Source organism: Stegodyphus dumicola, chromosome X1 (genome assembly GCF_044657685.1).
Source record: "Stegodyphus dumicola isolate Sdum_Otavi_A_Nest chromosome X1, ASM4465768v1".
In the NCBI taxonomy this organism is placed as follows: Eukaryota; Metazoa; Arthropoda; class Arachnida; order Araneae; family Eresidae; genus Stegodyphus; species Stegodyphus dumicola.
Genome location: NC_140780.1, coordinates 194,832,795 through 194,857,615, shown reverse-complemented (window position 1 = coordinate 194,857,615; position 24,821 = coordinate 194,832,795). Strand labels below are relative to the sequence as shown.

Below are 24,821 nucleotides of genomic sequence, written 5' to 3'. Positions count from 1 at the left end.
TAAAGTTAATGTGTAAATTATAGCTTAACAAAGTTATTAGTAGCTGAATTCATGATTTATAATAATCTCTTTGGTGATTGCTTGGACTTTAATGGTGGACCAATAGTTTACTGAAATCTTCTTTTAATGCACAGAAATTAAAGAGGTATGTTACTATCTCAGTTACCTAACAATAAAGACGACAATTTATTTTCGTAATAATGGAAGCAGAGTTCTTTTCCAGAAGTCTGACTATTAAATCATTTTTCAAGTAAATACTTAGAGCTATATTGTTTGTCTCTTTTCCTTTAAGAACGGTTTAGCTAACTTCAACGAAAGGGGATAAAAATTATGAAGCCTATATAGTTTACATTAAAACACTTTTCTACTTTGAGCAAATATATATTTTTTTTTTTTGGTTTAGAAATGATCTATACTTTTCTTATTTTTGAGGATTCAGTCTGTTATTAAAATGAAATATTAGCTTCTAGGCTAATTAATTTTATCAATATAATAGGCACTGCTAATTATTATTTCAATAATGCTGAAACTCAAATACTATTATTTAACAACAAAATGACCATTTGAACAAAGCATGCAACCAAAGGTATTCCAAGACTACAGGAGAGGCGTGTTATCAGATGGCGTTGTATTCCACAATTTTTCCCCGAATTCTGAGTCTTGAGTAATCCATCATAAATGACAAGTCCATAAACACTGACCTCATCGAAAAAAAATCTACTGTAGCAGCTTTGTCTTCTGAAAAGGACCATCTTTATTATTGATTGGAGACAATTGTTTCCTCTTCAGATCTGTTTAGAGATCAAAAGCGTTTATTTTGCTGTCGACAAGCTGTTATCGGTAGGGGGGTTATTCGGCAGAGAAAATGCACTTTCTGCGGACAGTGGCCATTAAGCATTGGGCTTGAAGCTTCACAGTATGCGGTAAATATCATGCTCTTTCTTTGCCGAGGAAAGACAGATATTGCAAACACAGTGACAGTTTTCAAATATCAGTAGCTATTCCTTTAAGAATCTTAATTGCAAAAAATAATTTTGTTTAACACTGTTAATTCAATAACATTGCTAGACAGAAAATTTCAAAATAATGTTTGCAAATTTTCTAGAATTATCTTCTTGGTTAGTTTGTTCGAATTGCACCAACATTGTTTTTACTTTCATATTAACCCAAGGGTTTTTCTAAGAGATGATATAAATAAAAAAAAAAAAAAAAGCTATTTTCATAATTAAGTTTTCCGATTTAGTCAAACTATATACATACGCACACACATACATACAACACATTTGTAATTAATTTTCTTTTCTCTTTTAGTGTTTATGACTATACTATTTATAGTCAGAAAATCCGTTTGGAATTCATTGCATCCTCTTATTAAGAAATCAGTTTTTCAAAGGTTGTTCCGCGCGTATTCTCATTATGCAATCATTTGACATTTATTCAGCATTGAAAAGAGACTAAAACTCATAACCATATTTTTCAATTTCATTTGTCTAAATGAATGTAAAATTCTAGAGAGAAAAACTGTTATAATTTAACGTGCATTTTATTTCAATGACTATACAAAAAATGATTATTTTTTATAAATTAAGCATTAACTGATATGGATTATGTAAGTGACGTTTATTAATTTCATAAGTTTTAAAATTAAAAAAAATCTTAATAATAGTTTTCTTATACTGAGAAAAATTAATACATTCCTGTTGTGTGCTTTCTCAGTGCGACAGATGGCAGACTGAGCCGATCATTTTCAAATCTTGCGTTTGACTCCAAGAAAATATACAGTTTATTAAAAATTATGTCTAGCTCTAAAACTACTAATAGTCTCGCCATTTAACGCCCAAAATAAAATAATAAACTATAACTATCACCTGACTAGTCATAGTTCTTTCTCTCTGTATATATATAAATTTTAAATTGCATAAAAAAGCTATTACTTCCAAAGACTAAGGAAAAATGTGTAATCCTTGAGAAATAAATGAAAAATAATTAAAAATTAAAAAATTGCTTTTATTAATTTTTTCAATTTTAAAATTTACTTATACATACATTGCTTCAAATTATTTTTAATTTGTGCCTCCCTTTCAAATTATTTACCACGGTCGGTTGATTCTGTATCTTCTACATTTAATTCTATGTATCTTATCTTTTTCTTAAACAATTAACTTTGCGGTATATTGCGAGACATTATTATTATTAATTAATTAAATAGTCTTCAGTTTTTGATCTTCAAGTAAATATATACATGTACAGTAAGAGAGAAAGGGAGGCCCAAATTCAGAAAATGGGGTGCTTGACAATGGAATTTACATCCCAAATTGCATGGAACGAAGCTTCATCCGAGAATAGTGTATTTTAAAGAATTTCTGTTTTGTTATCAAAGCCCTGTAATCTACTATACGTAGTATGAACACCTGCAATGTAGACAATCCCATGCTTCTGATCCTGCAGTTTGATTTAATGCAACGACTGAAATATGTAGGGAAGTTACCTCAAGCTGTTAAGCGTGATGTCATACATAATTCATTCTGGAAAACCTAACTGCTGATTTTGGCCTGAAGTGGATTTTTGAGGATCATGAGCACAAGCTTGTCACATTCTTTCACCATTATCTTTTAATATTCCTGTTATTGTTTACATTTGTACACTACTGGTCGCCTGCAACTGTTTGTACTTAATCTTTTTAATTGACTGAATTAAATAAAATCACTTTCAATTCATTTCACATAGTTCATACTTCATAGACATCTCATAAAATTGTTCCATTCATTATTAGAATGTTTTTATTCGATACAGAAAAACATATTTCTGAAAAAGGAAGAAAGACAGTTTAACTTAAGTGTCTAATGTTCTGTGTAAATAAAACGTGGTACTGCAATCTAGAAATAAATTCAGGCAAAAAATTACTCTCAATGGTTTGGTTTATTTGATTATGGCAAAGCACTAGAAGACTGCCTAAAAGGAAGGATGCTTTTGTGGAGGACATTTTAAAGGAAACTGTCTTGTACGCATGTAGGGGAAACCACGGAAACGCCCATGCAGCCAGCCCCTTCACCAGGATTAAAAACTGCGATCCGAACTAATAGTGCTCAGCGACTTTACCGATTCGCCGCTGGAGGACATTATTTTCAGTGAAATACTATTTTTAAGAATCCGAAGGAAAGCAAACGATGTTTTGACATTTGAATATAATATGATATTGTTTTTTCAGAATTCTCAAGCGGAGATTATTTGCAATTACTCATTTATCACTTCGTCTGTACAACCATATGGTTTTCCAAGGAAGGAAATCGAAAAAATTAGCATGGCCCTTGCAGAGACACGAAATCTAGGTCTTCCAATTTCTAATTGGATACGCTTCCATTTGCACAACGAAGGCAAGCAGTAATGAAATAGAAAATGCTTTACAAGGTCTAAAGGAAAAAAACTGATCTCTTTTAATAGTGAAAAATACCATAGGTTTTCCTCTTCTCACAAAATTAAAGTCTAGCAGCTGTAATAAATTTTGTTATTTGTTATGCCTGCATATCACAAGGAAATGATTCAATGGATGAGGGCAGTTAAAGTTATTCTAGTCATCTAAGAAGCATAAGGATTTTCTGTTTAAAAAATTTATTTTGAGTTAGCAAAAAGATTAAATTTGGGAAAAAGAGGTGAAAACAATTTTCAGCATGCACAATCACTCCCGCGCATATTTAAAGTACATGAAAATATATACAAATATTTTAACATCTCGAAAGGATATTATTGTTTTCGTTTAGTGATAAAATCCTGTCCGTTACATATAATGACCAGAAGCTCAAGAGTACGTTGCTGCCATTTAATCATGTGTAAGACTTTTTAACAACGTTCAGTAGGTAAGAATTTTAATTATTAATTAGTTATTTTATCTGCATTTCTTAAAAATGTTTTGCAATGATAACATTTAATAACATTACATTTTTTCAAAAAACTGTGGTACGTAAAATTAATTTCTAATACGCTATATTGCATCAATCGAACAAATTTAACTATGCGCTTTCTATACATTATAGTTTGTATTCAAAATAAAATCGAACGGATGAAATTTTGCAGCAACGTGCAGATTGCAGTGTTCTCTGTTCACTTACTTTTAATTTTATCGAAACGGTCATATACTGTATTTTGATAGTTTTCTGTTTGCAACATTTTACTCTCAAAATTAGAAAAGTAGAAACCGTGGGAAACCAGTAGGTGGAAGTGACGTCACAGAAAAGGGGTGAGATCACCCCCCATCTTGTAGTCACGTGACAACCAGAAGTGACGTAGACGGGTTGCAATGACATCATGCACGAAAGTTTTGTATTTTGCGGCAACGATAATATGTTTTTTTTTTTTTTTTTTGTTTTGTTTTTTGTTTTTGTGACAACGATGAATTTTTTGTGCCAACGACTTTTGGAATGACATCACTTTTAACCAGTTTTCCTTTATTATATTATTTATTTAACACGTCCTAATTTTTAATTGTTTTAATACGTCATCTTTTTAATTATTTAATATGTCGTTATTTTTAATTGATTTCATTATTTATTTTAATAACATTACTTTTTCCCCGAATTTCAAAAAAGCTGGGGTCGAACCCGCCACCTGTCGCATAGAAAACACGGACGATACCACAGAGTCATGACTCTCGAACCTTGTTAATTGACCTTGTCCAGATGTCAATAGGCTGGTGAATCGTTCATGTGCAAGTGTGTTCGACGTGCTCAATCGCTACACCTATTTGTGCTTCCGCGAAAGCGAACGAATACAATCTTAACAACCAATCTGCTTCATTCTTATACAGTTACATTACAATATTATATTTCTTACTTCTTTCTTGTGTTACGAAAGTAAGAGATGCATTTTTTCGCTTCTGATGTATTATATTAACTTTTCGAAACACTACACAAAACGTTATGAATTGTTAAACGCCCATCTTACTTTTACTCAAAAGATTCATAAAATTATGTCTATGCAGAGCATCCCGAATTCTCTTTTACACAATTTAGTTCTATTCAAAGAATTCAACAAACTATGTCTCGCAAATGTAAATTTTACATTTTCTAATTCCTATTTGCATTTTTTCCGTATATTTAACTTTTAGCCTGCTTTTAGAACAGATACATGTTCCAGTTCTAATTCCTTTTATTCAAAAGTGAATGCAGGGTTATACCGATGTTCTATAGTAAGATCTATAGCCTTTAAGTTAAATCTTATATGGAGCCTTTATGCTTTTCATGGCATTAACGTAGACGTAAACCAATAAATGTGAGTTTCTACCCGGTTTAGTTCAAATACCAACCAAAAGTATTTCATTTATAGCTATTTTATGCTACAAACCTTTACGCGAATATACTCAGAACCTTTCTTTTTATTCCACAGAAGGAATCAATTACATTACTAATACAGACTATGTTAACTCTGTGAAACATATAAAAACATATTTTAGAATTTCTTGCACACATACTACTTTAAATCACTAAACATACGCTAAACCTTGATTTTCTTCATGCGAAAACATCACTCGGACTGTTAGCATGATACCAATCACTCCCCGCAGTGCCTCCTATACACTACTACATTCGAACTTATCACAGCCTTGACTTTCTTAAAGCGGTGCATGGAAATCAAGTTATTTTTAACTGTACTGACGATAAAGAAGAATACTTAAAGAGGTTCTACTTAGATAAGAATTTCCACACTGATTATTATTTTAAATTCAAATTACAGCCAGTTTTGTGAAGAAGAATTCAAAAAAGAAATCATAATATATATGGAATAATATTCAGCTAGGAACTGAAAACCTGTTTTCCTTTTATCAACTCAAAATATTTTTTTTTTTTCAAAGAACATCATCATTATTTTTTATGAGCCTCAAACCTTTTTTAACATATTTATTGCAATGAAAGCTGAAAGCTACGCATTTCACATTGATACGGAACTCTTACAACTTTTTAAGAATTACATTTAATTTATCATATTTAGCAAATAAATACTTGCATAACAGGAAATATCGGCGTGAATTCCAAATAATGATCTGACATAGTAGTTAACATAATAGTTTCAACGCATTCATTTTACTCTGAGACACGAATTTCAAATTGAGACTACTTCAGCACTGAACTTCTACAATGCTTTGTGAAAAACTATCATTTAGTTTATTATGGGTAGCAAATAAAATAATGCATAAACATCAAACGTAACAGATGATATTGACACGAACTCCATGTAAAACCAACATAGTCGGCAATTAAAAAAAAATGATGGCTTAATCTAAGAAAGACCACATTTTCAAAGAAGCATTCCTTCAGTTAAACATTGGAGCTATATAACAATTAATTTCTTATGACTGTCATACGTAATAAGTAAATACAATACATTTTACAAAGTATGAAACACACTTTTCTCATTTAATTGGCTATATTCATATTTGTTAAGATAAGCGAATGAAGAAGGAAATTAGTATTTAAATAAATAATGGAATAAATTAAAAATAACGACAGATTAAATAATTAAAATAATGACATATTAAAATAGTTAAAAATAATCTCATACTAAACAATTAACTAGAATAAAGGAAAATTGATTAAAATTGATATCATTCCAAACACGTTGTTCAAGAAGTCTTTGGCACAAAAAAATTCATCGTTGGTGCTAAATAAAAACTTTGATGGGATATTATCGTTGCCACAAAAACAAAAGTATCGTACATGATGATATTTCAGCCCGTCTCCGTCACTTCCGGTTGTCACATGATTACAACATGGAGGCGACAACGTCCTTTTTCTGTGACATCATCTTTGCCTAGTTGTTATCCCTGGTTACTACTTAGAAGCATATACCCGAATGTAGATCTTTTAAATTTGGAATTCTTTCTTAGCTGAGTTTTAATTTTATACAACTGTAAAGAATTAATTTCAGGATTTTGCATTAAGGAGTTCTCAGTGAGAAAAGAAGTGAGATATTTGCACTATCTTCAGTATTTTTTTTTTTTTTTTAATTTGAATCGTAAAACCTTCTTTAAAGAGTTAGGCTGCAATACGAAGTTTTCGGATTGCAATTTAATTGTTATTTATTAATTGATTTACTTACTATTGCCTTGCATCAAGAAAAGTATGAGCTGTAATAAAAAGAAAAATGCGGCATAAATACTTCATGTATAATTCTGTAATTTTTTTTTTATACATTTAAAAATTACAGCATCAAATAACGTCATTTCTTAAGGTTAAATGAAAGGTTTTAACGCAAATAAAATACGTTGACAGCATATTCTGTTTATATAATACACGCGAGTGATATGCAGTATGATTTTGCTCTGGGCTGATATTATAATGCTTTCACATAATAGTTCATAGTTTTATCTAGAATCGTGTTGAATACATGAAAATTTACAAGTGCAAAATACAAATAATTTTCTTTTCCATAAAATTCAATTCAATGCATAATTAAGGTTAATTATTATTATTAATGCATAGAGGATGGTATAAAATCCCGAATATTCTTGTAAACTTACCTGTGCATTAAAAAGAATGTGAGTTATAACTTCTTAAAATACCCTGAATTTTAATTTTAATTTATTTAATTGTAAAAAAAATTAGTTGGTAAAAGTAGATGCTGTTTTTATACAACAGCAGAACTGAAATAGTTCGACCAATTTTTAATTAACATTTTATATTTTATTAATTAAAAAAATAATGATTAATTCTTTAAATTCTGCGCATAAATTCTGAAATTCTCATACTGCACGTTAATTTTTACTGACCTACAGAAAATACAATTTATTAACCTATAGAAGAAAATAAAACTATTTAGCTTCGGATTTTCTTATAGAAAATAAACAGAAATTGCTTTATATGTGAGAAATATTTGTTGCAAACCACTTGCACAAATTATCCTGTGAAGAAAATGTGCAGCAGTGCCTTTGATAATTAAACTGCGTCTTTATTAAATGAGCACAAGAATGCATTCATGGCTGTAATTTGTAATGAAGTAATATAATATCCCCCCCAGTTTGGCACTGTTCTTTCAAGCAGCTCATTTTAAATATATAATTTTACGTTCTGTACCTCCAATTAATGAAGATTAATTCTTAAACTGGTACTACTATTCTAACAAATAAACTTAAATTTTTAAATTGAAATCTAAATATGAAGATTAGACTCTGAATTTTGAAATTTTTATAACGTTTTCATTTTAAATTCTTTTACTGCTTTGATTGAAAATAAAAAAAAAAAAAAAAAAAAAAAAAAACAAAATCTGAAAGCATTCAGATTTTATATTGCTCCCAAAAGAACTTTTTTTAACGTTTTCTGTGTTACTTTTAATTATTAAATATCATGTTCTTCGCACTTAAAGCACATAAAATTCAATTCAACAGCAGTACCACAAAATATTTAAAAACGGCAAAACAACATATCTTTAGAATTTCCGATACACAGTCTCGTGCGTTGGAGATAAAAATATTTTTTTCCCGTACAGTGTTGCCATCGCTCGCTTTGAAATCGTTGAGATTGTTAATAAAAAATTCGTTAAAGTTTTACAACATGTGAAATAAATAATAAAAGAAAAATTCGAAATTCAAAATTCGGATTTCCAAGTGCTCATGTTCGGTTGGAAGACTACATTATTCAAAATTTTATGGCTCTAGGTGCCTTTTTTTTTTTTTTTTTTTTTTTTTTTTTTTTTTTTTCAGAAAGCGAGAAACATTCATGCATTCATGCACATTCTTCATTATTTATTATTTAGTTTCCTTAAATATAATACATGGCGATAATATTTGGTGGAAGCAGTTTGCAAAGTGAGTCGACATAAAATGCCGATTTGAAATCAATAGCCCTTCTGGGTTAACGCTCTTTGGGCTAAAAAATAAAGGCTAAAAAATAAAGGTAAAAAATAAAAGTAAAAGTTATTTTCAAAGTGTTAGACTGTAATCTCCAGGTTTCAACTGCATTTAAAAAATACTTTCTTTTTTTTAGTTTGGCGTTTGTGAATATAAAAATTTTTCACATATTTTAAAATAAGAGTTAGTTATGGAAGAATATTGACACCTGATTTTAAAATGAGAACGAATGAAATTTCTGCATAGTTCTACGTAAACTGGTAAAGAATGAAATGAAGATTAAATCAAAACGTTTGTTATTAAATTTGTTCCAATTTAATTACAGAACGAAGTAAGAAAGTCAAAATCATTGAGATAAAACTATGAGGCTATTTCGCTTTCCCTGTTTGGCTTAGGTTTAAGAGGCGAGACAGATGAGGGCATTTGAATAAATCGTCCCATGGGGTATAGTATATTTTCAGAAGTAAATTAATCTCTCAGTTTTATGAGAAATTTTAATTTCATGTGAATTCTAGTTATCTATATTTATTTAACTGCATAAAACTACTGCAAGATAGCTATTCTTCACTCACCTTTCTAATTACTTAATTTTAAAAAAATTAAACTGCACAGCACTATCTAATATTCCAGAAAACTGTAGACCATACTTGCATCAGAACAGAATTTGTAAGTATTCATCTGAGTCCCATCTATTTCTAGACCCGTGCAGAAGATATTTCTTTGGAATAATGCATAATAATGTATAGTAATATTTATGGAATATGCGAAAAGACATTACATTCCTTATTTTAAATGTATTATTTTTACTTCAATTATTACATGAACTTTTTGAAAAATGTAAAAGAAAATAACTAGGAAATCTTTTCTCAAAGCTTCAGTAAGAACTTTTAATTACATCTGGGACAATAAGACAAGCATTTTCCTTAGAAAATTTTAATATTTAGAAGTGGTACACAGATCTAGCTCAATCAGTGATTCGCCTTTTTTTTATCAGAAATCAGCATTCTTAAGTTTTGCATGATAAAAAGTATTTTAAAGTTTATTACAAAATATGTGTCTTTAAAATAGAATATATTATTACCTTTCAAATTTCATGGTGGCGATGCATTTTTCAATATTTCGGTGGAGTAATCTGGGCAGCAACTACAAAGAAATAATAATTAAAGTCACTGTTACGTGGCCGCATAATCAGCACATTAGATTGTTTGTTTACTTCTTTAATTAATTATGGTGAAGTACTCTAATTCTGTCAGAAACGAGGGAGCTCTTTATGAAGGACTTTCAGAAGACAAGTAACTAGTATTTAAAGTATGTAAGATATACAAGTAAGATAGATATAAACGTAGATATAAATACTCATTTTTTGTGCTTTTATTTTACTATTCATTTCAAGGGCTGGGTGTAGTTTTAAAAAGCAACTCCAAATTTCGAACAAATTCATTATTTAGCAGTAAATATTTAAGTAATCTTGAGTTTATTGACTATAACATGTTCAACTGCACTAATAACAAAATCCTGAGACATAGCATAAGCATATGTTGCCAGAAAATATTTGATCTAATTTGAGTGATTGCTGTAGTTTTTGCTAGTTTTCCTACAGAACAAACTAGCAAAAAAGTTATCAAAGGCATATATGCCTTTGATAACTTTTCTTTGCTATGTTAATTCAAGTTTTATTTGTCATTAAGTATTGTATCTTAAAAGAGGGCACAGACATAATTACAACAAAAGTTTAGAAATATTTATCAATCATGGTACAAACAGCTACTTTAAAGTTGAACATTTTGTGTAACCATTAAACATGTAAGTTTTTGTCGGTTTCAGAGGCACTTTTAAGTAGCCTCAGAAGCAAGGTATGGGAAGTGGGGTTCTTTCGAAAATACCTCAGTTTTGCGGGTGGTAGAGGAATTTAGGGTGAGCCCTAGTGATGGATTAGGGGGAGGAGTAAGTCAAACATGTTAGCATACTTTCTGGAAAAGAGATTCATTTTACGGCTCTAAAAACAGTAGTTATCTCGAATATGAAGAAAAGATAAGGTAAATTGGGAAAATTCTTTAATTGGGAGAGGTCTAGAAATAAGCTTTCAAATTTCTTGTGTCGTTTATTAAATTTAAGCATAATCTGTAATGAGTTATTACCACATAACAGATTTAAAATTCGCTGAACAGTATTTCGGAATAACGAAGGAATGATTTTAAAAAGATTTAGGAGAAAGTACCTCACATCTAAATTTAATAGTTTCATCTTAGACATACTCAAGCAAAATTTTCTTCAATTTTACCATTCAAAACGCATTTTCTACAAAGTATTTTCTCTTTTAAAATATTTGCAGAATAAGCTGCTAAATTTGGAAATATTGTACCATATTTATTACAGTATATTGAAAATCATATTTATATGGTTATGATTTGTTTTTTTAAAGAATGCTTTACTGTGCAAGTACCGTTTACTTGCTCGGCTGTCATCAGCACGAAAAGAAGTTGAAAGAATTTCTGTTTGTTATTAGTACTGAGTTAAAAAAAAAAAAAAAAAAAAAATTCCGCCTTTGGTTGCAACCTTTTATCAAACTGCGTGCAGTTTGTCATAAGAAAAAAAAAAAAAAAAAAAAAAAAAAAAAAAAAAAAAAACTTAGAATATTTTGTTAATGACAACTACGCTTGATTTTCCTATCCAAATTTTGAAATTTATCCTAAAATAGGAGTGTTTAAAAAAAAATGGCTCAGGTTTTTTTTAAGCAGAGTCTTAGTTACAACAACATCCTTTTACTATATCTTTTCTAACAATTTAACTGAATTAAATTCTTAAAAGTCATTTCTGTGTAAGCTCTTGAAGCTTACACAGCTTAACTTTTAGGAGCTATCTTTACTTAAAGAAAGGGTGCTTCATGAACGACTTTCTAAAGAAAGCTAGGTCATATATATATATATATGTACTGGACTAAGTCTCGACCTAAGATCTCTTCTCCGCTCGGACAGATATTTTATTACTGAGTTAGTAAAGCTAGCAACCAGCTAAGTCATAAGCTAAGCATTATTTACAACCGAATGTGATCTGAGCTGATGTGATTTTCCAAAGTTGAATTTCTTATGCTGTTATTGTTTTGAATTTTGCTAAATTTTGGAACCTTAAAAAATGTAATTAAAAATGTCAAGCTTTAAAATGAAATACATTTATAATTTATAAATAAAGTAATACTACCCTATTCGAAACTCCTGAAGCTCGATGTTTAAAAATTTAAATAACGATCTCTGAGCTTGTTACAATTTGAAATGTTTTTAAATTTTTATTCCGAACATTCAATCTAAAAAGGGGATGTCACTTACATAAAAAATAAAAAATACAATGACTGCCATACATGTCGCGGGAGATTAAAACCAATACAACAAATTGCGTCTTCGATGAAGAATAAGCAGTTCATAATATTTCAATTAAAAGACGCCCTAAAATTGTAAAGAAATCCTAAACTCAGATCTTCAGTGAATTTTTAAGGAGCAGGAATTAAATGAAAAATTTTTGCAAAACTTACACGCGGCTCTAGAAGATCAGGAGGTAAAGTAAGAAATATAATGAAACAAAAAAAGTTTCAAACACCCCCGCTTCGCAGTTGAGAACACGAAGTTACCAGTTTCCCTCGAACACCGCTTTTTGGTATATTTTCAATCGCTGTCTCTCTTGTTTAAGGTCGCTACAAGCATTAGGCGTTCCTTGCATTACATTGTCCGTTACTCACCTATCAAGGCTGGAAACGATGTTTCAGTTTTTTGAAACTGCGTACATGTTCGAATTTTACAACTCGATGCTAGTGAACCGTACCCTCTTTTGTTGCTCCAACTTCAGTCCACCTCTTAATTTGAACGGGAAATGGATTTTTACGTTTTTCTTTACGCGGCATTACTTGGCTGTGAATAAGGGTTTTGTGGCGATAACTTTGTTTTTTGAGGAAAGATAAATTCTCCGACTTCATTTTAGGGAATAATGGCGCACAACAATGCATTGCCTTCTTAACCACCTTTGTATTCGCTTTAATTGTTCCGTAATTATATGTAAAAAATTGTGCATTCTACTTTTCTTTTGCAAGCGACTGAAATATGAATTTTTTAAAATACAGTCGAATAGCAAAAGCATTTATAATTTCCCTACTTAAGTTTTATGACGATAATTTTATTTTGAAATCTAGCATGATCTTTCTTTTCTGGCTGTAGCGAAAGATGAATGAGAAGTGTAAAATGGACGTCAATGGTAAACAGTCTGATTTTTTAATTTTGACCAAAGCTATTTATTAAAGACTCTAGGAGAATATTTTCTTTTTAAATTCCTTAATGAAAAATTCTGGTCTAAGAGCACAATATGAAATAAAACGTAAATTTTATACTTTGGTAACATTTTTATGGCTATAATTTTCTTTTGAAGTCCTTGATTCTAAATTATGCGTTTCGGGAAAATTTTTTATTATTTATTTTTTGTTAAAAATAGTTTTTAAAAATTGTAACGGGTTTTTTTTTTTTTTCTTGAATCGAACAAGCGTTCGTATTCCCTGAATGAATTATTCATTTTCTTAGTAATTCATAATAATAAATCTACAAAAAATAATAATTTTGATGTAACCTTATAAGATATTTCTCCTTCCTTCTTCGCATGTCTTCGTGGTGTGGTGGTTTGCACGCTGGTCTGCGCGTATTTCAGAGTTCCGTGGTTCCATTCCCGGCGAAGGCGTTGCTAATTTTTCCTCTTTCCTGCTTCCAAAAAGTACCTAATGTCTCTACAACCTTAATATATGAAAATTAAATGTTTTGAACAAAAACGTTGATAATGCAACAAAATATAGGCTCTTCTTATCGGCAAAGTTGTAAAAAAGAATTGGTTACCAAACATATCTGGAAAGCCAGTATTCGAGTTTCTAATAAAACCTAGCCTGCTGAGTTAGGCTGAAATCAAAATTGTGCCAAATTAATGGATTTGGCAGTTCAGTGGGCAGAGCTCTTGTTTACAAATCAAGAAGGAACAAGCGATTCCTTTAGTGGTAGGAAGACTTTTATACGTGCTTTTATTTGGTAGATATTCATGTGTTTTATGAAAGGTAATTGTATATACTGCAGCGCGCTTATAAGAATTTTACATTTATAATTCCTTCAAAGTACTTTTACAATATAATTCACTCTGTTGTGCCGCAGGTTTTCTTTAAAGACGTTAATAAAATCACACGTATTGGATATAATACTATGGGAGACTTTTTTTAATATTACTAACGTTAATATTTTCTTTTGGAAAATTTCACGAGCTGAAGTTTAATTAGAACCATGCAGGTGATGTGACATAATAACCGCTGATCGTTGTAGCGAAAATGGATTTAATAGACTCTTATCAGTTTCAGACTGGCTGCACTAAAATTATGTGTTGAACATAAAATAGGTTCTTAGCATTTACAGCATAAAGTTTAATTTGATTTAAATGCAGTATCTTGAAATTAATGGGAAGAAGGCGGCAGCGTGAAATCAGCTGCTTTATGGAAAGGCATATTTCTCGTAAGCATTTTAACACGCCAAACTAATTCTTGGTAAAAGTCTTTATCTTATTTTAATTAATTATAAAATGCTGGAGACTTAAGTGAAGTTGAAGCAGTAGCATTCACTGCCCATCTCACAAATATTGAATATATAATTTTCATCACAATCTCTTATAGTTATGGAAAATAATAAAGGCTTATTAGGCACATGTTATTTATTTAGTAGACAGTAGTTTTGTGGTCATTAACATTTTGAACATATGATATCAAAGTAATTGTTTTCAATTCTGGCAGTTTAAAGCTAAAAATAGCAATTACTCATTCAAAGTATGAATATACTAATGAAGAATGAAAGCAGTTCTCTATAAAGTTTAGCATTAAAGCGTTGGTTTAAAAGTTTCGGTGCATCATTTTGAGTATTATAGTAAAGTAAATCGATCTGAAGCCTAACATATCACATTGAAAATGAATTATGAAGAACATAACATTTTACAACACCTGAAATCAAAAAATGAAACTCAGTAAAGTTAAAAAGAAAACTTTGAAAGTTCTTCCAACTTCCTATCCTTCTTGCTATAATAAAATCCACATCATCAAAAGATCGCGACAGATTTCTTCAAAACGCCAAGAGTTAAGCTGTTTCTCCTTCTTGAAAGATTCTCATTAACTTTTCACTTTCTAGTAACGAAACAACAAGTCTTAAAGAAAATCCCATCCTCTATTTATTTATTTGTAGAAGTTTTGGTGGATTGAGACCAAGATATTTCTCCACGTTTTTCTATCTTTAGGAGTACTGCATTTCAGCATAAAAGTTGAACACATATTTTTATTACGAGGCAAATACAAAAAGATAAGTTAGTAACACTATCTTATTTTCCCTTACTTTGTATGATTTTTTTAATCTTTTATGACTACAAAAGTAACATCATCATTTAGCATATAATCCAATTAGAAATATGAAATCAAGTGTAAGGCAATTCAAGCATTTTATGGCAAAAGTGTAATCTTAAAATGCTCTTACATTTATATGAAATGACATTTTATATTTATATTTTTATTTCAAATACGTCAGTCAGTTTTATTCCAATGAAAAGGTTAAAAAATCATATAAAGTAAGGAAATTTACTGATTTCAGTAAAATTTAATAGTACTAGAAAATTAATAGTAATTTTACTGAAATTTCACTAAAATTTAATAGTAATTTTACTGAAATTTCATGTCATTTTCATATCAGAGACATGAAATTTTATGTCTCTGAGAATTTCATGTCTCTGATGAACACTTTGAAGATATTCTAGAAGGATAAAAAATTTTAGAATGAAATATTTTTTCTCTTTCTGTCACTAGCAAATTGTTCTGATTGAATAAGCCAAAAGCACGAGGAATATCTGCCTAATGGGAGTATTTTATATGGGAAAGTGGCCTCGTATTTATCGCTATGCTTGTGAGAAAGTTCGAAAATATCCATGCAGCCAGCTCATTTCGCAAGCTCATCATTTTGCACTCTTGGTAAAGTCATAATTTGAGGAATCAGAAAATCATTTATGTTTGATATGAAAAATTATTAAAGTAAAATTCTTTTTTCTCTTCCAAAAAATTTTAAGATTTCCTAATTTGTTAATTATTTTGAAGAGACTTCATATTCATTCTTCATTTTGAAGAAAATTATATTAAAAATAACGATGAATTTCTGAACATTTTATTTCATTACTAAGAAACTTTCACTAAGAAGACACATAAAAAAGGTAATAACATATAATTTTACGAAAATAAATGTGTTAACAGTTTTCAGACATCGTACCACCACCTTGAAAATAGAAATCACATTTTAGAAAATTTTCATTTCAAGAACTGTTTCCAACCACCTTCAATGTTCTCAAAATATCTTCTAAAATAATGCAACATAAATTTACTATGTGTATATAACAACGAATTGGAAATAAATGCAAGTCACTGCCCGGTTCTAAATTTCCACCAAGATCCATATGATTTGCATATTATCAATATTTTCGATTTAAAAGTATATTAATAATTATAAGAATTTTTTTAAAATTAACCTTTGAAAATTTTTAAACATAAAAAAGTAGCAATTTAATGCAGCATAAAATTAATCCCTGAGATTATGATATTTCTTTTACAAATATCACATATCTCTCTCTCTTTTTCAGAAACAAACATAAATTTATGAAAGCATAAATTACATGAATTTAACATACAAGCAATTCTTAATTTCTGTTAGATCTGTGTTAAATGATTAGACAGGTTATTTGAATGCAAAAAACACAAGGTTATCTGTCTACGAAAAAGGATGTCCTTGTGAACGAGTTTCTAAGTAAAACTCTTTCGCATTTACATTACCCATCGTCAAATGAAGTGATGGAAGAACAGTTAGACAATATCCTTTTTCGCTTTACTTGGCATAATTCTATATGAAAAATACAATGCCGAACCGTCTTTACCAATTCGTAAAATTTAAACGATCTTCCTAAATAAATTACTTCTCAAGCTCGATAGTTTACCCATGAAATAAATGAAGCAAATATGCAAACTTATTAAGAAATCAAGAATATGAAAGTGATTTTCAAAATGATCCATGAAAAATAACCTATTTACCAAGCTTCAATACAGAAATGGAAACTTTTTAAAGAATGTCAAAACCCAATCATGTTCTGCTTTTAGATAAAGTAGCTTTTAAAATCAGTAATACTTATTTACATTTTATATATATATATAATAAATCGTCTGTATAAGTGCATGTCAAGACTGGCCAAGCTTTTTACTAAAAGGAGTAACAAGTTAGAAATCAGAAATATTCAAGGGCCTCAACTAAAAATTTTAAAAGCTGCAGCTACATATAAGGAGCCATCTCATGACGAGTACCTCTCTGAAAGCGATCATTACTTCTGTGAATCTAAATAAACATTCGTATTGATCATTGTTTCTCTAAAACGATCACCTCCTTAGAAGTCTAACATAATCAAGAGCTGTAAGTGGTCGTTTTAGAAAGATTTCGCTGTGTTTATTCTGTTTCAAAAATTAAAAGAAAATTATTTTCCAAAAGAAAGAAAAATGTTAAGTGGATTAATGATGATTTGGTGTTTCTTAGTTAATGTACTTATTTTAAAATGTAAATAAACAATTTTTGTCTCTGTTGCTCTAAATTCATGAAAGTTTGATCTAAGATACATGATGAAAATGCAAGCATTCAGTGAACCAGCCAGGCCTAGCTGAAGTATAATTACAAGCAATGAAACCAATTTCTAAGAAGACAGTTTTAAAAACATGCTTAACTTAAATTATTGTAGGAAAAATGAAACCAGATTCATCTTATACATAGAGACTAACCGAAGAGTTATTTTGACATATACTTCAGTACACCGTTAAAGGTGCAATTATTCATTTTTCACTCACTTAGATAAGGCTGTCTTGACTTGTTTGAAAATTCAAATGATATGATTATAATTTGTGCCATCTTTCCATAAGAATGTTTCTGGAACCAACACCAAAACTATCAAAATCTAAATTAAGTACTATCAATATAATTGCTAACGGTACATAATTTGGATTTTTAAGTTAGTAGACTTAAGTAGTAAAGATAGTAGTAAAGATAATTTCTAAAAGGGTACCAACCATTATTAACCACAATTATGGCAATAAGAAACACTCACTAGCACTTTTTTCTATCGGGAAATGTGCAATAGTCATATTTATAAGGCTTGATATCAGAATTTACCTTGTTTATCACAAGGTAAATTCTGATATCAAGCTTTAAAGCGTATATTAAAAAATCCTAATATATGGCGATTTAGATGCAGAAAAAATGATTCATCCTAATAAAAAAGATACTTTAAACATGTCTGAGATTACCTAACCACTGCAAGTTGAAATTCGTACTTGCTCGAAATTTGTAGATATCCCCACTCTGTATGTTGTCTTTCCAGTAATGGGCCACGGAAAAGATTTCATTTAAAGATTTAAAAAAAAAAAAAAAAAAAAAAAAAAAAAATGCACCTTCTGTGGAGGACTTATACATTTCCTGTTGCTTTCCTCGGAGAGAACGTAAAAAGTTTTATATTTCTTTTATCTTACGCATTTCTAAGGTGTAAAAGATGGGATTTTTGTCCTTTACTTCCCTTTCTTTCCTAGCATATATATATGTATGGAGAGAAAGGGCACACTAAAAGTGAGACTTAAAATCAATTCTGTACAAATGGTATCGAATAAATGTTAGCTCATCCAAGTTTTTTTTACATCTGCAGTTTGTACGATGTTTTATTACCCTTGTTTGTTTCAACTTCATGCATCGGGTGGGCGTCAAGTGAATTATCTTCTTAAATAAATACGGCGACTGTAACATAAAGTGAAAGAATTAAAGCGCTTGTGGAAGGTTTATAATTTTATTTTTTCAGGATGTTACAATAAACGAGATTTTATTTGAGATTTCTGTTTCGTTCGGTGAATCTAATGGAATTTTTGGAGCAACATTTTAAAATTCATGTTTCCGTCTCGAGATAAGAAAGATAAAATAAGTCGGTAATAAAATTGTATTTAAGACGAATTTCACAACTTGTTTTGGAATAACTGCAAAACGTACCTCATAAATTTTTATACTCAAAAGATATTTTCATTTTAGTTGGTTTGGTCTGTTTCCGCTACTAATTTCTGGTAACATGTCTTCTGGTTTTATAATGCATTTCTTTAAAATAGTAATAAAACTTTTGCACCCCTTTCTTTCAAACTTTGTTTGGCTTCTTTTCTTTTAAATCAAAATTGCTATTAGTATTTGAGAAGTGTAATTACAGTTTTAATGCAATTATTTTAGGCCAATTCTTGAAATAAAAGGCTTACAAATATATGAAAAATTGGTGAGTGCGAATATTAAAACAAGAAAAGTCCCAGTTAATTTAAATATCATTTGAAATACTTTTAATCTTTTATTACATTTTTTACACTGTAATTTAAAAAAAAAAACGAAAATGGATTACTAATCTAACTAAACAGCTTATAATTAATTTGAAAGCAACTTATAAGGTTTTCAGTCGAACTATTCAAATTTTGGCAAGTCATTAGAACATTCTGAGGAATTCCTTTTGGGGAGAAATTTTTAAATTGGTATGGTTCATATACCTTAACGTGCATAAAAAATGCAGTATTTATAACTTTGTTCCACTGAGAAATGAATCTCGTTATAGCGATTTTATTCTTTCAACATACAAAATCAAAGTTTTAATAATCATTTATCAAAGTTTATTATCACACGTTGCTGGTCATTTTTTAATATCATTTCTATAATCTTATACCCTTCTTTCTTTTTCACCTCTCTATTTTTCCCCTTTCCCCCCTGATACATGAAATAGAAGACCGATGTTCTTGAAAATTACACATTTATTATTTTAACGGACTTGTACATTACCTTCAGCTTCATTAAACATGAAAAATTAGGCCCTAAATTCTAGTTTCTAATAATTTCAGGAATCATTATAAACAGAAAATGAGAGAAACAAAATTCCTTTCAGAGGTGATTTATTTTTCAAGTTTTCCTTTGTATTAAAAGTGACTGCGTGCTTTAACAATCCCTTAAGTAAGAATTTTAATTCCGATGTGTCAATCGAAAGTTATGATTCTACATAAAATACTTTCGTTGTGATTTAAACTATAGTACACTTTCTGTGATTAGTTTTTCGCTGAAGATCGAACATTTTCTGAGTTACGAACTTAATCTTTTACTTTTATTTTGAAAGGAAAAATCGAAAGATTGTACGAAGGCTGGAGAATCCGCTGTCTGAGAAAATATATTTTTCTATTATGATGTTCCGATGTTAATAAATGTCTTTATAATACACCATAAATATTCAAATCCAAGTTTTATTAAAGGAAGTTTAAATTCATATATGAGCATTAAAAGAATTGAAGAATATATAATGGAAATCATCTAAAAGTTTTATTGGTTGAAACTCATAGGAAAAATTGACAGTTTTATCTAAAATAATCTAATGAATCAACGAGTCAAAGAAACATTCATATGCTTTACATTGGAAACTCATTTTTTAGGCTTAAGGCACACCATTTAGAATAAATCATAGATATCTAAGAATGATTTAATTTTTCGCATGGAAGCACAAATAGAGTAAATCACGTACTGGTCATAGCACTTTTTATTTATTTATTTATTTTATTTTAAATTCGATTTAAAGAGGTAAGAATAATATTGAAATTGTTGTTGCAGTTAAGTGGATAAGGGTCAGCCTCTGTCATCTTGATTTGCCTTCGTAGAATTATCTCCTTTTTTCTTTCTTTTTCCTTTTTCGTTTCCTTATGCTTTTATAACGGCAATAAAATTACATAGCAAAATATTAACCCCCTTTTAACATTTTGTTGCACGCGTGTTCAGCTTTACTTCCTAAATTATTAAGGCTATATTTTATCAAAGTTTGAAAAACTTTCTTTCCTCACAAAAAAAAAAAAAAAAAAAAAAAAAAAAAAAAAAAAAAAGATAATAATAATAATCGTAAGCATTTGCGCTTTAGGAATTTTACTCATATTATTCTTGAAACAAAATGGAGTGTATACGACGATTATGATGCTTAACATATTCAATCAAAAAATCATTATTACATAAAATGGCAGCAATTTTTTGCAGTTTAATTAATGTCCTATCCAAGCATCAAATAGTCATTTATTTGCCGCAGGTTTAAACAGAAGCACATATTGCATGAGAGTTCAGCATTCTAGATTATCTGATATGTGCAAAGGCGTAACTAGAGGAGGCAAAAGACATATAATTCTCAGACGCAGCATCTAAGGGACGCAAACTGATATTACGAAATTTTAGAATTAAATGTTTTCCATTCTTGGCATACAGTAGGGGACGTGAATTCCTCAGTTGTCCCCGGACGTTGAAAACTCTAGCTGAGACTCTGGATACGTGATAAATTAATATGCGTCTGATATAAATTCTTAATAATTCCAACAGGAGGGGGAAACAAGAAAAAAACTAATAGCTAAATAAAATTCAATGAAATTCATTAAAGTACTTACGAAAGAATACCCACTGATCACAGATAATTTTCCTCCTTTATTGGTTAGAATAAAACTCAATATAAAATCAAGCATTCTTTGCTTACATACTCGTGTACTACTCCGTTAACTAAAAATAAATTATTGACTGACTTCAAACTACCCAAAGGGTTACCTTCCAAAATGTTGACATATATGTCTTTCATACAACTACATGTTGTACGAAAGACATATATCTACATCTCTACAAATTTATATAAATAAGTCTACAAATTTATATAAAGAAGAATTTTTCATTTGAATAAATCAGACGCTCGGATGCTACCCGCAATTAATAAAACTACCAATTTCACCTCCAGGTAAAGCAAATCGGCTAGAGGAATTTGACAGTGAAGTGAAGTTTCCAGTGTTCAGTGTTTCTATAATTAGTTTGCTTTTAAAAAGGTAGAGTTCCTTTGGTACCAATGGGATTATTATTATTATTATTTAGCAATCAGCATGAAAACGAAAATCCGTGATGTTGACCACGAAAATGACATTAATAAAGCTCGACTGGCTGTCCTTTCGGTGTGACAGAAGAGGAGGCCTTGTGTTTTGTTATTACGATATAAACACTTGAGAAAGTTTAACTGAGAGTCAAGCTCTTTAAGAGTAACGTGGCAACATTTATAGGAATGTAGACAAAGTAATCATTCGATAAGATTAACAAAGGTAATTTTACTCGGAGAGAAAATAGCACCCCTTCCCCACAGCTGCCTCCGCTGCTTGGTGGAGGGGGGAGAACCTACCCAAATATAAATGTGCTCTAAAATACGGAAAATTCGAGCGCAAAGGGCGAACACTACTCTTTACCATGCGGCCCATTCCACCGAATTAAAGTTGCTAATTTTAATTAAAGCTAGACAAAAAAGAAAAGAAAACCTGGGAAATGAAATATCACGATATGAAAGCTGCAGCAGTTAGGTCGATTTCTCAAAATGCGAGCAAAACATTACATGATGTAAGTAATTAAAAATGTATCATGAAATTTACAGTAATTTCAAAACAAGAGCCAATCTTAAAAAGTAAGTTGCATATTCTTGCTTAAAAGGTGAGAAACGAAAAACTTATTTATTTCTTTATTGCCCAAACCTCAAAATGTAAGCAAAATAGTACTTATGGGCGTTAAAATATAATATAAATTTTGATGTAACTTAAAAACTAAATTGCATATTCGTGTTGGAGAGGTAAAATTTACCAGAAAAAAAATAAATAAATAAAGCTTATTTCATCTTTGCAACAGAAAAAAAGTGTTAATCTATACAGCAGTGTAATCACAAAAATATTGTTTTCAAATTATACATAACCGTCTTCTCAGTATGCGGAGAATTTTTATATAACAGAGTAAAAATATTTTTTTTAAAAAATAATTTTTTCATTGTATTTGTCTTTCACATCTAAGCAAATGTTTTCTAAAGTTGCTTGGCATAATAGGCTTCATTTTTAATAATCAGCCTGTACAATCTTTGCTTGGCTTCTTTTCAATATGCGTATAAAAAATACTCATCTAAATATGTTTCACCCCATCTGTTCAAGTTTAATAATGGTTAGTTATTTTTCAGGGTGGTAGCTATATTAAATATTGTAAACGAAGCGATAACTAACAGGTGTTTGCTCGGTGTATATGAAAAGAAAAAAAGTATATTTTAATAATTTATACGGAATCCCTGGGTTGTAATTAAAAACGTATCCGTTCTGGTTCCGCCACAATGGGCAATCGATCACGTGTTCGTGAGGTGACGTCATTTCGCTCCTCATGTTTTGCAGCTGTCCGTGAGAAAAATTCCCCTTGGCCTCCAAGCATTAACTGAGGTCTCCACTGTAGACCTGATTGCCCTCAAACATCAGCCAGTGGGGATTTTATAGTGGCCAGAGAATTACTTAATCAAAATCTGAAAATTAAGAATTGATACTTATCCGGATTTCAAGCCTAGAAATTCGGAATCCCTATCTTTTCAGAGAAAAGGAATTACCAGTTTTCTGATTTCTATAACAGTATGACCAATTATAAAATGCTACTTGACCCCAATAGCAAATAACAATTAGTTATTAGAAGATTTTCTTTTAATTTCAGTTTTAAATCAAAACTTTACTTATTCTTTTATAACAAGACTCTAAATTCGCCAAATATTTTTCATTGAAATTGCACGCACATGTGTTTAAGTATATCTAACACTTCTGCGTAGTTTTTCAGAGATTTTTAACGAGAGATTTTCCCATTGAAGACTCAATCAGAAAAGTTAACATTCTTATCTAACAATTCTAATATTTTTGAAATTTAACTTAATGTACAGACCTAATAATAGATAAAATTTCAATATTAGGATGAAAAGCATACTAAAAACCCGAAATATTTTTGAAAAGCTGCTTATTTTAACACGTTTCGTTTCAACCAATTGTTATGCTCAAATTTAATTCGTAAAGTTTTCATAAATAATTATCAAAAATCCATTAATCCGGTTAAGTTAGAAGCCATTAATAGCTTTGTTTCTAATAATATATTCTAAAATTGCCTATAAACAACGCAAAATATAAATTAGTAATCATTATTAAATTATTATTATTATTATTATTATTATTATCTGACTGTAGCTTTTCAAATGCTTTTAGAACATTTCAGTAAAATGTTTCTTTTCTTTTTTTTTCTTCTTTTTTTTCATATGTTGAATTTCTGTGTTTGTTTGCAATGTATATTATAATTGCGAGCAGGTCTTTACCTATGAAAATGCCAACATTAAATAATTTACATAGAATGATGTTAGAGAAAATGATACTTTTAAGCATTCGAATGAGAATAAATATATCAGTCACTTTTTATTTCCCTTCACGTTTAAAATAAACATAAGTAAGATCGTAAATACGATATGTACCAAAATGAATCGAGTCTCGCGTAATACAGCAGCATCAGTATTTACAATATAATGACATTTGTCATAGTGATAGCTTGAAACCTAAAATTTTAATTGATAATAATTAGTTATGGATCTAAAAGAATTCGAATTCTCACTTTCCTTAGCATTATATTTTGAACACGACTTTATCAAAGGTATTTCTCCCGTCTTCGAGGTGTCGTGGTCTGCACGCTGTGCGCGTATTCCAGAGGTCCACGGTTCGATTCCCGGCGAAGGCGTTGCTAATTTTTCATCTTGCCTGCCTTCAAAAAATTCCTAATGTCTCTACAAAGTATAAACGGTTATTAACTTCACCATAAAGATTTTGGAATGAAACGCATGTAGGAAACTTGTAAGAAAGGTACTAAATACAAGAAGAAATACTAAATACAGTGTATTTTCACTACTCAGTAACGATAGACTGCAGAGTCATTAGGCTGTTTTGCTGCAAGAGATGTGAAAAATTGTGCAATGCCCTCGACGGGACTTGAAACCTGTATATCTGTGCTACCATTACACGACGAACGCATGCAGA

At 30.0% G+C, this 24,821-nt stretch overlaps 1 protein-coding gene and 1 long non-coding RNA gene across 2 annotated transcripts in view; one reads left to right on the top strand and one right to left on the bottom strand.

Moving 5' to 3' along the window:
- Window positions 1–24,821, top strand: part of LOC118200749 (uncharacterized) — a 178,424-nt gene that overhangs the window by 63,759 nt on the left and 89,844 nt on the right. The gene's annotated exons all lie outside the window — the stretch shown is intronic.
- The window catches only part of LOC146993383 (uncharacterized), a 295,011-nt gene continuing 277,284 nt past the window's right edge, over window positions 7,095–24,821 (bottom strand). Inside the window, exons 3-4 of the long non-coding RNA XR_015038545.1 lie at window positions 9,918–9,979; window positions 7,095–7,117 (exon numbers count right to left, since the gene is read on the bottom strand). This is a non-coding gene — a long non-coding RNA (uncharacterized LOC146993383). The remainder of the gene's footprint in view (window positions 7,118–9,917; window positions 9,980–24,821) is intronic.